Genomic DNA, 11,826 nt, shown 5'->3' with positions numbered 1-11,826 from the left:
AAAAAAAAAAAAAAAAAAAAAAAAAAAAAAAAAAAAAAAACCAACACCCAAAAAAAAAAAAAAAAAAAAAAAAACTTAAAAAAAATAGTTTTAAACAAAACACTCCTAAATAACAAAGGGCTCAAAAAAAAGAAATCAAAATAGAAATCAGAATATATTTTTATTATGTTTCTTTTTTTTTAATTTTTTTTAATGTTTATTTCTGAGAGAGAAAGAGAACGAGCGGGGAAGGGGTAGAGAAAGGGAGACACAGAATCTGAAACAGGCTCCAGGCTCCGAGCTGTCAGCACAGAGCCCAACCCAGGGCTGGAACTCACGAACAGAACCGTGAAATCATGACCTGAGCTGAAGTCAGACGCTTAACCAACTGAGCCACCCAGGTGCCCCAATAAGAATATACTTTTAGATAAATGAGAACAAAGACACAGGATACCAAAATTTATGAGATGCAGATAAAGCAGTTCCCAGAAGGAAAGTTAAAGCTGTAAATGCTTATGTTAAGAAAAAAGGAAAATCTCAAATCAATAACCTAACCGTATACCTTAAGAAACTGGAAAAAAGAGAAGCAAACTACAAGTAAATCAAGGAGAATGAAGAAAATAATAAAGATTATAGCAGAGATAAATGAAGTGAAAAGTAAATTTACATTAAAAATAGATTTGACAAAAGGCAAAGTTGGTTCTTTGAAAAGATGAGCAAAATTGACAAACCTTTAGCTAAATTGAGCAAGGAAAAAGGAAAGAGAGAAGACTCAAATTACTAGAATCAGAAATGAAACAGGGGACATTACTACTGACTTTACAAAATTTTAAAGGATTGTAAAGGAATACGATGAACAAACGTATGCCAACAAATTGAATAACTTAGATGAAATGGAAAAATCCTACCAAGATACAAACTAGTGAAGCTGACTCAAGAGGAAACAGTGGCTGGAGTGGAGAGCCACTGGGGATGAGGTACGCACAGGGGCTTCAGACTCCTGCCTCAGCCTTTTAGTTTTTTATTTGTTTTTCAATATATGAAATTTTTTTAATTTATTTTTTTAATATATGAAATTTACTGTCAAATTGGTTTCCATACAACACCCAGTGCTCATCCCAGAAGGTGCCCTCCTCAATACCCATCACCCACCCTCCCCTCCCTCCCACCCCCCATCAACCCTCAGTTTGTTCTCAGTTTTTAAGAGTCTCTTATGCTTTGGCTCTCTCCCACTCTAACCTCTTTTTTTTTTTTCCTTCCCCTCCTCCATGGGTTTCTGTTAAGTTTCTCAGGATCCACATAAGAGTGAAAACATATGGAATCTGTCTTTCTCTGTATGGCTTATTTCACTTAGCATCACACTCTCCAGTTCCATCCACGTTGCTACAAAGGGCCATATTTCATTCTTTCTCATTGCCACGTAGTATTCCATTGTGTATATAAACCACAATGCTTTATCCATTCATCAGTTGATGGACATTTAGGCTCTTTCCATAATTTGGCTATTGTTGAGAGTGCTGCTATAAACATTGGGGTACAAGTGCCCCTATGCATCAGACTCCACACCTGAAAAACAAATAACCCAGTGAAGAAATGGGCAGAAAACATGAATAGACACTTCTCTAAAGAAGACATCCGGATGGCCAACAGGCACATGAAAAGATGCTCAATGTCGCTCCTTATCAGGGAGATACAAATCAAAGCCACACTCAGATATCACCTCACGCCAGTCAGAGTGGCCAAAATGAACAAATCAGGAGACTATAGATGCTGGAGAGGATGTGGAGAAACAGGAACCCTCTTGCACTGTTGGTGAGAATGCAAATTGGTGCAGCCACTCTGGAAAACAATGTGGAGGTTCCTCAAAAAATTAAAAATAGACCTACCCTATGACCCAGCAATAGCACTGCTAGGAATTTACCCAAGGGATACAGGAGTACTGCCTCAGCCTTTTAACACCAGTGGCGGGCTGGCAGACCAACGACCCCATGGCTCTGCAGGGATCCTCACTTCCTTTTAGAACTTGGGTAGGTAGGTGGGGAGAGTGTGAGCATCTGAGCCCACTGGGCAGGGCGGGTGTATCTGCACCGCCCCCTTCCCTGCCAGTGGGCTCTGTGATGTAACCTGAGCAGGGTGTGGTGGGGCCTAGGGCACTAGCCAGCTGGTTTTGAGAAGGAGTTGTAGGGGGAGGATGCCATGTGCTGTAGGTGCAGAATACACACCAGAGTTCCAAGCCTTAGTACAAAAAATATATATAAAACATTTCATTCATAATTTTATATTGATTATAAATTGAGTAATTGATTATAAAATCGATTATAGATTTGGGTATATTTGGTCAAACAAAATGTATTTAAAATTTTAAAAAGAGGGAGAAATAGACCATCTGAGTAAACTTATAACAAGAGACTGAATTAGTTATCAGCATACTACCCACAAAGGAAAGCACAGGCCCAGATGGCTTGAATTTAGCAAACGTTTCAAGAAGAATTAAAACCAATTCTTCACAAACTATTCCAAATGACAGAAGAGGAAGGAACACTGCCAAACTCATGTTATGAGGCCAATATTGCCCTGATGCTAAAACCAGAGGAGGACATCACAATAAAAGAAAACTACAGACCAATAAATACTATGAACTTGGATGCAGAAATTCTCAACAAAATACCATCAAATCAAATCTAAAAACATATTTTAAAAAATTATACACCATGATCAAGTAGGATTTACACAAGGAATGCAAGTTTAACTCAACATCCAAAATTTGTTATAGTTAAAAAAATTTTTAACGTTTATATATATATATATATATACACACATATATGTGTATAAATGTATATATTATATTAAATGTAATTTATTGTCAAATTGGTTTCCATACAACATCCAGTGCTCATCCCAACAGGTGCCCCCCTCAATGCCCATCACCCACTTTCCCCTCTCCCCCACCCCCAATCAACCCTCAGTTTCTTCTCAGTATTTAAGAGTTTCTTATGGTTTGCCTCCTTCCCTCTCTGTAAGTTTTTTTCCCCCTTCCCCTCCCCCATGGTCTTCTGTTAAGTTTCTCAGGATCCACATATGAGTGAAAACATATGGTATCTGTGTTTCTCTGCCTGACTTATTTCATGTAGCACAATATTCTCCAGTTCCATCTACGTTGCTACAAATGGCCAGATTTCATTCTTTCTCATTGCCAAGTAGTATTTCATTGTATAACCACATCTTCTTTGTCCATTCATCAGTTGATAGACATTTAGGCTATTTCCATAATTTGGCTATTGTTGAAAGTGCTGCCATAAACATTGGGGTACAGGTGCCCCTATGCATCAGCACTCCTGTATCCCTTGGGTAAATTCCTAGCAATGCTATTGCTGGGTCATAGGGTGGATCTATTTTTAATTTTTTGAGGAACCTCCACACTGTCTTCCAGAGCGGCTGCACCAGTTTGCACTCCCACCAACAGTGCAAGAGGGTTCCCGTTTCTCCACATCTTCTCCAGCATCTATAGTCTCCTGATTTGTTCATTTTAGCCACTCTGACCAGCATGAGGTGGAATCTGAGTGTGGTTTTGATTTGTATTTCCCTGATGAGGAGTGACGTTGAGCATCTTTTCATGTGCCTGTTGGCCTTCTGGATGTCTTCTTTAGAAAAGTGTCTATTCATGTCTTCTGCCCATTTCTTCACTGGATTATTTGTTTTTCAGGTGTGGAGTTTGTGAGTTCTTTATAGATTTTGGATACTAGCCCTTTGTCTGATATGTCATTTGCAAATATCTTTTCCCATTCGTTCGGTTGCCTTTTAGTTTTGTTGTTTGTTTCCTTTGCAGTGCAGAAGCTTTTTATCTTCATGACGTCCCAATAGTTCATTTTTGCTTTTAATTCCCTTGCCTTTGAGGATGTGTCGAGTGAGAAATTGCTGTGGCTGAGGTCAGAGAGGTTTTTTCCTGCTTTCTGCTCTAGGGTTTTGATGGTTTCCTGTCTCACATTCAGGTCCTTTAGCCATTTTGAGTATATTTTTGTGAATGGTGTCAGAAAGTGGTCTAGTTTCATTCTTCTGCATGTTGCTGTCCAGTTCTCCCAGCACCATTTGTTAAAGAGACTGTCTTTTCTCCACTGGATATTCTTTCCTGCTTTGTCAAAGATGAGTTGGCCATACTTTTGTGGGTTCAATTCTGGGGTCTCTATTCTATTCCATTAGTCTATGTGTCTGGTTTTGTGCCAATACCATGCTCTCTCGATGATTACAGCTTTGTAGTAGAGGCTAAAGTCTGGGATTGTGATGCCTCCCGCTTTGGTCTTCTTCAAGATTACTTTGGCTATTCGGGGTCTTTTGTGGTTCCAGGCAAATTTTAGCATTGCTTCTTCTAGCTTCGAGAAGAATGCTGGTGCAATTTTGATTGGGATTGCATTGAATGTGTAGATAGCTTTGGGTAGTATTGACATTTTGACAATATTTATTCTTCCAATCCATGAGCATGGAATGTTTTTCCATTTCTTTGTAACTTCTTCAATTTCCTTCATCAGTTTTCTATAGTTTTCAGCATACAGATCTCTTACATCTCTGGTTAGGTTTATTCCTAGGTATTTTATGCTTCCTGGTGCAATTGTGACTGGGATCAGTTTCTTTATTTGTCTTTCTGTTGCTTCATTATTAGTGTATAAGAATGCAACTGATTTCTGTACATTAATTTTGTATCCTGCAACTTTGTTGAATTCATGTATCCGTTCTAGCAGACTTTTGGTGGAGTCTATCGGATTTTCCATGTATAATATCATGTCATCTGCAAAAAGCGAAAGCTTGACTTCATCTTTGCCAATTTTGATGCCTTTGATTTCATTTTGTTGTTTGATTGCTGATGCTAGGACTTCCAACACTATGTTAAACAACAGCAGTGAGAGAGGACATCCCTGTCGTGTTCCTGATCTCGGGGGGAAAACTCTCAGTTTTTCCCCATTGAGGATGATATTGGCTGTGGGCTTTTCATAAATGGCTTTTATGATGTTCAATTATGTTCCTTCTATCCCAACTTTCTTGAGGGCTTTTATTAAGAAAGGATGCTGTATTTTGTCAAATACTTTTTCTGCATCAATTGACAGGATCATATGGTTCTTTTCTTTTATTTTATTCATGTGATGTATCACACTGACTGATTTGCAAATACTAAACCAGCCCTGCAGCCCAGGAATGAATCCCACTTGATCATGGTAAATAATTATTTTCATATGCTGTTGAATTCTATTTGCTAATATCTTGTTGAGAATGTTTGCATCCATATTCATCGGGGATATTGGCCTGTAGTTCTCTTTTTTTGCTGGGCCCGTGTCTTGTTTAGAAATAAAAGTAATGCTGGCTTCATAGAATGGGTCTGTAGGTTTTCCTTCCATATCTATTTTCTGGAACAGCTTGATAAAGATAGGTATTATCTCTGCTTTAAATGTCTGGTAGAATTCCCCAGGGAAGCCATCTGGTCCTGGACTCTTATTTGTTGGGAGATTTTTGATAACTGATTCAATTTCCTCACTGGTTATGGGTTTGTTCAAATTTTCTATTTCTTCCCGTTTGAGTTTTGGAAGTGTGTGGGTGTTTAAGAATTTGTCCATTTCTTTCAGGTTGTCCAGTTTGTTGGCATATAATTTTTCATAGTTTTCCCTGATAATTGCTTGTATTTCTAAGGGATTGGTTGTAATAAGTCCATTTTCATTCATGATTTTATCTATTTGGGTCCTCCCCCTTTTGTTTTTGAGAAGCCTGGCTAGAGGTTTATCAATTTTGTTTATTTTTTCAAAAAACCAACTCTTGGTTTCATTGATCTGCTCTACTGTTTTTTTTTAATTCTATATTGCTTATTTCTGCTCTGATCTTTATTATTTCTCTTCTTCTGCTGGGTTTGGGGTGTCTTTGCTGTTCTGCTTCTATTTCCTTTAGGTGTGCTTTTTGATTTTCTATTTGGGATTTTTCATGTTTCTTGAGATAGGCCTGGACCACTACAAGCATGAAACCTACAGATAACATAATGAGTTTAAACCCATATCTTTCAATAATAACACTGAATTTAAATGGACTAAATGCTCCAACCAAAAGACATAGGGTATCAGAATGGATAAAAAAAATAAAAAAAAAAAAAAAGACCCATCTATTTGCTGTCTGCAAGAGACTCATTTTAGACCTGAGGACACCTTCAGATTGTAAGTGAGGGTATGGAGAACTATCTATCATGCTACTGGAAGTCAAAAGAAAGCTGGAGTAGCCACACTTATATCAGACAAACTAGACTTTAAATTAAAGGCTGTAACAAGAGATGAAGAAAGGCATTATATAATAATTACAGGTCTATCCATCAGGAAGAGCTAACAGTTATAAATGTCCATGCACCAAATTTGAAGGCCCCAAATATATAAAACAATTAATCACAAACATAAGCAACTTTATTGATAAGATTGTGGTAATTGCAGGGGTTTTAATACTCCACTTACAACAATGGATAGATCATCTAGACAGAGAATCAATAAACAAACAAGAGCCCTGAATGATACATTGGATCAGATGGACTTGACAGATTATTTAGAACTCTGCATCCCAAAGCAATGGAATATACTTTCTTCTCAAGTGCACATGGAACATTCTCCAAGATAGATCACATACTGGATCACAAAACAGCCCTTAATCAGTATAAAAGAATTGAGATCATACCATGCACACTTTCAGATCACAATGCTATGAAGCTTGGGGCGCCTGGGTGGCGCAGTCGGTTAAGCGTCCGACTTCAGCCAGGTCACGATCTCGCGGTCCGTGAGTTCGAGCCCCGCGTCAGGCTCTGGGCTGATGGCTCGGAGCCTGGAGCCTGTTTCCGATTCTGTGTCTCCCTCTCTCTCTGCCCCTCCCCCGTTCATGCTCTGTTTCTCTCTGTCCCAAAAATAAATTAAAAAAAAAAACAAAAAAAACAAAAAAAACAAAAAACAATGCTATGAAGCTTGAAATCAACCACAGGAAAAAGTCTGGAAAACCTCCAAAAGCATGGAGGTTAAAAAGCATCCTACTAAAGAATGAATGGGTCAACCAAGCAATTAGAGAATAAATTAAAAGATATATGGAAACAAATGAAAGTACAACAATCCAAATGCTTTGGGATGCAGCAAAGGCAGTCCTGAGAGGAAAATAACATTTATGTATTTTGGGGAGAAAGAGAGGGACAGCACACGAACAGAGGAGGGGCAGAGAGAGAGGGAGACACAGAATCTGAAGCAGGCTCCAGGCTCTGAGCTGTCAGCACAGAGCCCCATGAGGGGTTTGAACCCATGAACTGCGAGATCATGAACTGGGCCGAAGTCAGAGGCTTAACTGACTGAGTCACCCAGGTGCCCCAAAAATCAATTAATGTAATACACCATATCAACAGAATAAAAAGCAAAAGTCACACGATCATCTCAGTAGCTGCAGAAAAATCATTTGATCACATTATACAGAATACCCTAAAGAAAACTATTAGGACTAATGAATGAGGTTGGCAAGACTGGAAATTATAAAATAAATTAAAAATCTATTGTATTTGGTGGGGGGGGGAGGAGAGAAGAGGCCAATGCAATGGCTAGTCTTTACTGGAAAGAAGAAACTTTACAGCACATTTAAAAAAAATTTTTTTTATGTTTTCTCTCTCTCTCTCTCTCTGTCTCTCTGTCTCTCTGTCTCCCTGTCTCTCTCTCAAAAATAAATAGAAAAAGGAAAGGAAAAAAAGAAAAGGGGTGCCTGGATGGCTCAGTCGGCTAAGTAGCTTACTTTAGCTCAGGTCATGATCTCGTGGGTCATGAGTTCAAGTCCCGCGTAGAGCTCTGTGCTGACAGCTCAGAGCCTGGAGCCTGCTTCATACTCCCTCTCTCTCTGCCCCTCCCGCGATCATGCTTAGTCTCTCTCTCTCTCTCTCAAAAATAAATAGGCATTAATTTTATTTTTGAGAGAGAGTGAGAGAGCAGGAGCGGGAGAGGGGCAGAGAGAGAGAGGGAGACACGGAATCTGAAGCAGGCTCCAGGCTCTGAGCTGTCAGCACAGAGCCCAATGCCAGGCTTGAACTCATGAACAGAACCGTGAGATCATGACCTGAGCTGAAGTCCAACGCTTAACCGACTGAGCCACCCAGGTGCCCCTAAAGCACATTTTGAGTAAGTTAGTGCAAAAGTTCAGTGGACCAACTGGTGAGGCACCAGCTTGTGATGAGTTCCCCAACTAAGGCATCACTGGGCTTCACCTCTGTGCAGCCAGAACCAGATGATGGCAATATTGTCCTCTTCACAGTTGCAGCACTATTCGCTTGTTGGTGATAGATGGGACAAAAGTAGGGTCTTCTTTGGTAACTGAAGCTGCCTGGGGGCTAGCATTTTGTATGGGTCTGGTCCCTTCTGTGCAGCCATCATGACCTCCCTCTCAAGCCCTGTCACCTGCTCACCTCAGCAGGAACACTGCCTCCAGATGCCATGCAGCGCACCAGGGTGACTTGACTGGGACCGTGCAGCCAGTGTTCCAACTCCACGAAGTAATCTTGAGGTCATCACGCCCACTACAGACAACTTCTGTTGTATTTTTATACACTTGTAATGAAACAATCTGGAAATGAAATTAAGAGAACAGCTTCATTCACAGTAGCATCAAAAAGAATAAAATACTTAGGAATAACTTAACCAAAGAAGTGTTAAGACTCGTAAACTGAAAACTAAAAAAAAAAAAAAAAAAAACAAAAACAAAAACAAAAACAAAAAACAAAAAAAAACTTAAAATAAATTTTCTTTTTTTAAAAAATGTTTATTTATTCTTGAGAGAGAGACAGAGACAGAGACAGAGGGAGAAGGGGAGGGTCACAGAGAGAGGGAGACACAGAATCCAAAGCAGGCTCCAGGCTCTGAACCGTCAGCACAGAGCCCGATGCGGGGCTCGAATCTACAAATCAGGAGATCGTGACCTGAGTTGAAGTCGAACGCTTAACAGACTGAGCCACCTAGGCGCCCCTAAAATAGATTTTCAAAGACCTAAATATATGGAAAGATATTCTATGTTCAAGCATTAGAAGATTTAATTTAACTTAATTTTGTTAAGATGAATACACTGCTCAAATTGATCTATAAATTTAATAAAATCCCAATCAATATCCCAGCTGCCTTAGTTGCAGAAATTGACAAGCTGCTCTTAAAATTCATAAGGAATTGAAAGAGGCCCCAAATAACCAAAACAATCTTGGAAAAGAACACAGGAGGAGGACTCACATTTCCTGATTTCAAAACTTACTACAAAGCTACAACAATCAAGATAATGTGTTACTGGCTTAAGACTAGATACATTATAAACCAATGAAATAAAATTGAGAGTCCGGGAATAAACCATGGTCTATGGTCAATTGGTTTTCCACAAGGGTGCCAAAACCATTCAATGGGGAAAGAATAATCTCTCCCAACAAAAGGTGCTTGGTGAACTAGCTATTCAGATGCAAAAGAATGAAGCTGGACCCCTATGTCACAGCATATATAAAAAATCAAATTAGAGCATGCATCTAAATAAATGTAGGCGTTAAAAATACAAAAATTTTAGAAGAAAGCATAGGAGTGAATCTTCATAACCTTGGATTTGGCAAAGTAGTCTTAGACATGGCCCCAGAAGCATAAGCAACAAAAGAGGAAAAAATTTTTTCTATTTCATCAAAATTGAAAACTTTGTGCTTCAAAGGGACACCTTCAAGAAACTGCAAAGTGCAAAAAGTGTACACAGAATGGGAGAAATATTTACAAATCATATATCTGATAAAGGACATGTACACTTGTACCTAGCATATATAAATAACTCTTAAAGCTCAATAATAAAAAGACAAATAACCCAGTTTAAAAACGGGAAAAGATGGGGCATCTGGGTGGCCCAGTCGGTTAAGCGTCCAACTCCAGATTTCGGCTCAGGTCATGATGTCACAGTTTGTGAGATTCAGCCCTGCGCTTGGGATTCTGTCTCTTCCTCTGTCTGTGCCCCTTCCCTGCTCTCTCTCTCTCTCTCTCTCTCCCTCTGTCTCTCAAAATAAATAAACTTTAAAAAATTTAAAAATTAAAATAAAAATGGGGAAAGGATTTGAGTATACATTTCTTCAAGTGGCTAATAGGAATGCAAAAAATATGCACATTGTCATCAGTTCTAGAATCAAAGACTTCGAAAATAATGTGTTAGAAAGATAGGGAGAAATGAGAACACTCATGCATTGCGGCACTACGGAAAACAGCCTGGCATTACTTTAAAGCATTCAACATTCAGTCACCATTGAACTCAGGAATTTCACTCCTAGGTTTAAACCCAAAAGAGTTCAAAGCATGTGTTCAAACAAACATTTGTACAGAAATGTCCATAGCAGCATGATTTATAATAGCTAAAATGTGGAAACATCCCAAATGTTTATGTGGCATATCCACATGGTGGAATATTAGTCATAAAAATGAATGTGGATAAACCTCTAAAACATGTTAAGTGAAAGAAGCCAGTTATAAAAGTCTACATATTCTGTAATTTCATTTATATGAAGTGCCCAGAATAAGGAAATCTATTTAGTGAGAAAGTAGATTAGTGTTTGCCGAGTGCCAGGGGGGGGGGGGGAAGGATGATAGAGGGGTGATTTGTTTTTGAGGTGATGAAAATATTTTGTTTTATTAATGTTTACTTATTTATTTAGAGAGAGAGAGCACGCACATGTGGGGGAGCGTCAGAGAGAGAGGGAGAGAGAAAGGATCTCAAGAAGCTTCCATGCAAAGCCGGATCCTGCCATCATGAGATCATGACCTCAGTTGAAATCAAGAGTAGGCCGCTTAACCAACGGAGCCACTCAGGTGCCCCGGGATGAAAATATTTTTTTATGTTTATTTATTTTTGACAGAGAGAGAGAGAACGAGCAAGAGAGGTGCAGAGAAAGAGACACAGAATCTGAACCAGGATCCAGGCTCCAAGCTGTCAGCACACAGCCTGACGAGGGGCTTGAAGCCACAAACCGTGAGATCATGACTTGAGCCAAAGTTGGACACATAACTGACTGAGCCACCCAGGTGGCCCTGAAAATATTTTCAAATTGACTGTGGTGATGGTTGCATAAGTTTGTGGCTAGGCTAAAAAGCATTGGACTGTGCACTTCAAATGAGCGAATTGTATGGTGTGTGAATTATATACCAATAAAGCTGTTTTTTAATTGAGTAAGGCGATGATAAGGAATTACATTTAAAAAAAAAAAGAGCAAAAGATTTGAAGAGGCAATTCCCAGAAGAGGAAATGCAAATGGTCGATGCACATGAAATGGTATTGACCTCATTAGTACCAGGGAAATGTAAAATAAAACAAAGATCACCTTTTTATTTAACTACATCAGACTGGCAAGAATTTGGAAAGAATACAACATGATGCTTGAAAAAAGGCGAAGAAATGGTTTTTTCACACATTGCTAAGTAGAATTTAAATTAATAAACGTTTTTGCAAGGTATAATGTCCATATCCATTACATTTAAAGTACTCCTACTCTTTCACTTCGTGTTCCCTTTTGAAAGACTCTATGTCCTAGAAATAACGCATGTGACTATACTTAGAATCACTATTGCAGCATTGTCATGCAAAAAGCAAATGCCAGGGTAATGGCCCAGTTTGATCCAATTTTTGTAAAATCAAACAGCAAAAAAAAAAAAATTATGTGCATGTATATTTGCATGGAAGAATATATCCCAAGCTGTTAATATCTTGGGGGGGGGGGGCGTGTCAGATAATGATGGACCTGCCTTTTGTGTACATCCTTGCATTGTTTTGTTAGTTTTAATGAAAAAGGCATTACTTTTGGGTTTTGACGATGAAGAA

General features: G+C 38.9%; 1 pseudogene; it reads right to left on the bottom strand.

Annotated features, from left to right (window-relative positions):
• Nucleotides 1–8,150: 8,150 nt before the first annotated feature.
• On the bottom strand, nt 8,151–8,568 carry LOC125932406 (cytochrome c oxidase subunit 5B, mitochondrial-like; annotated as a pseudogene).
• Nucleotides 8,569–11,826: the final 3,258 nt, after the last annotated feature.

The sequence above is a fragment of the Panthera uncia genome, chromosome X (assembly GCF_023721935.1).
Source record: "Panthera uncia isolate 11264 chromosome X, Puncia_PCG_1.0, whole genome shotgun sequence".
Classification (NCBI taxonomy): Eukaryota; Metazoa; Chordata; class Mammalia; order Carnivora; family Felidae; genus Panthera; species Panthera uncia.
This window is presented reverse-complemented; position numbering and strand designations above follow the sequence as displayed.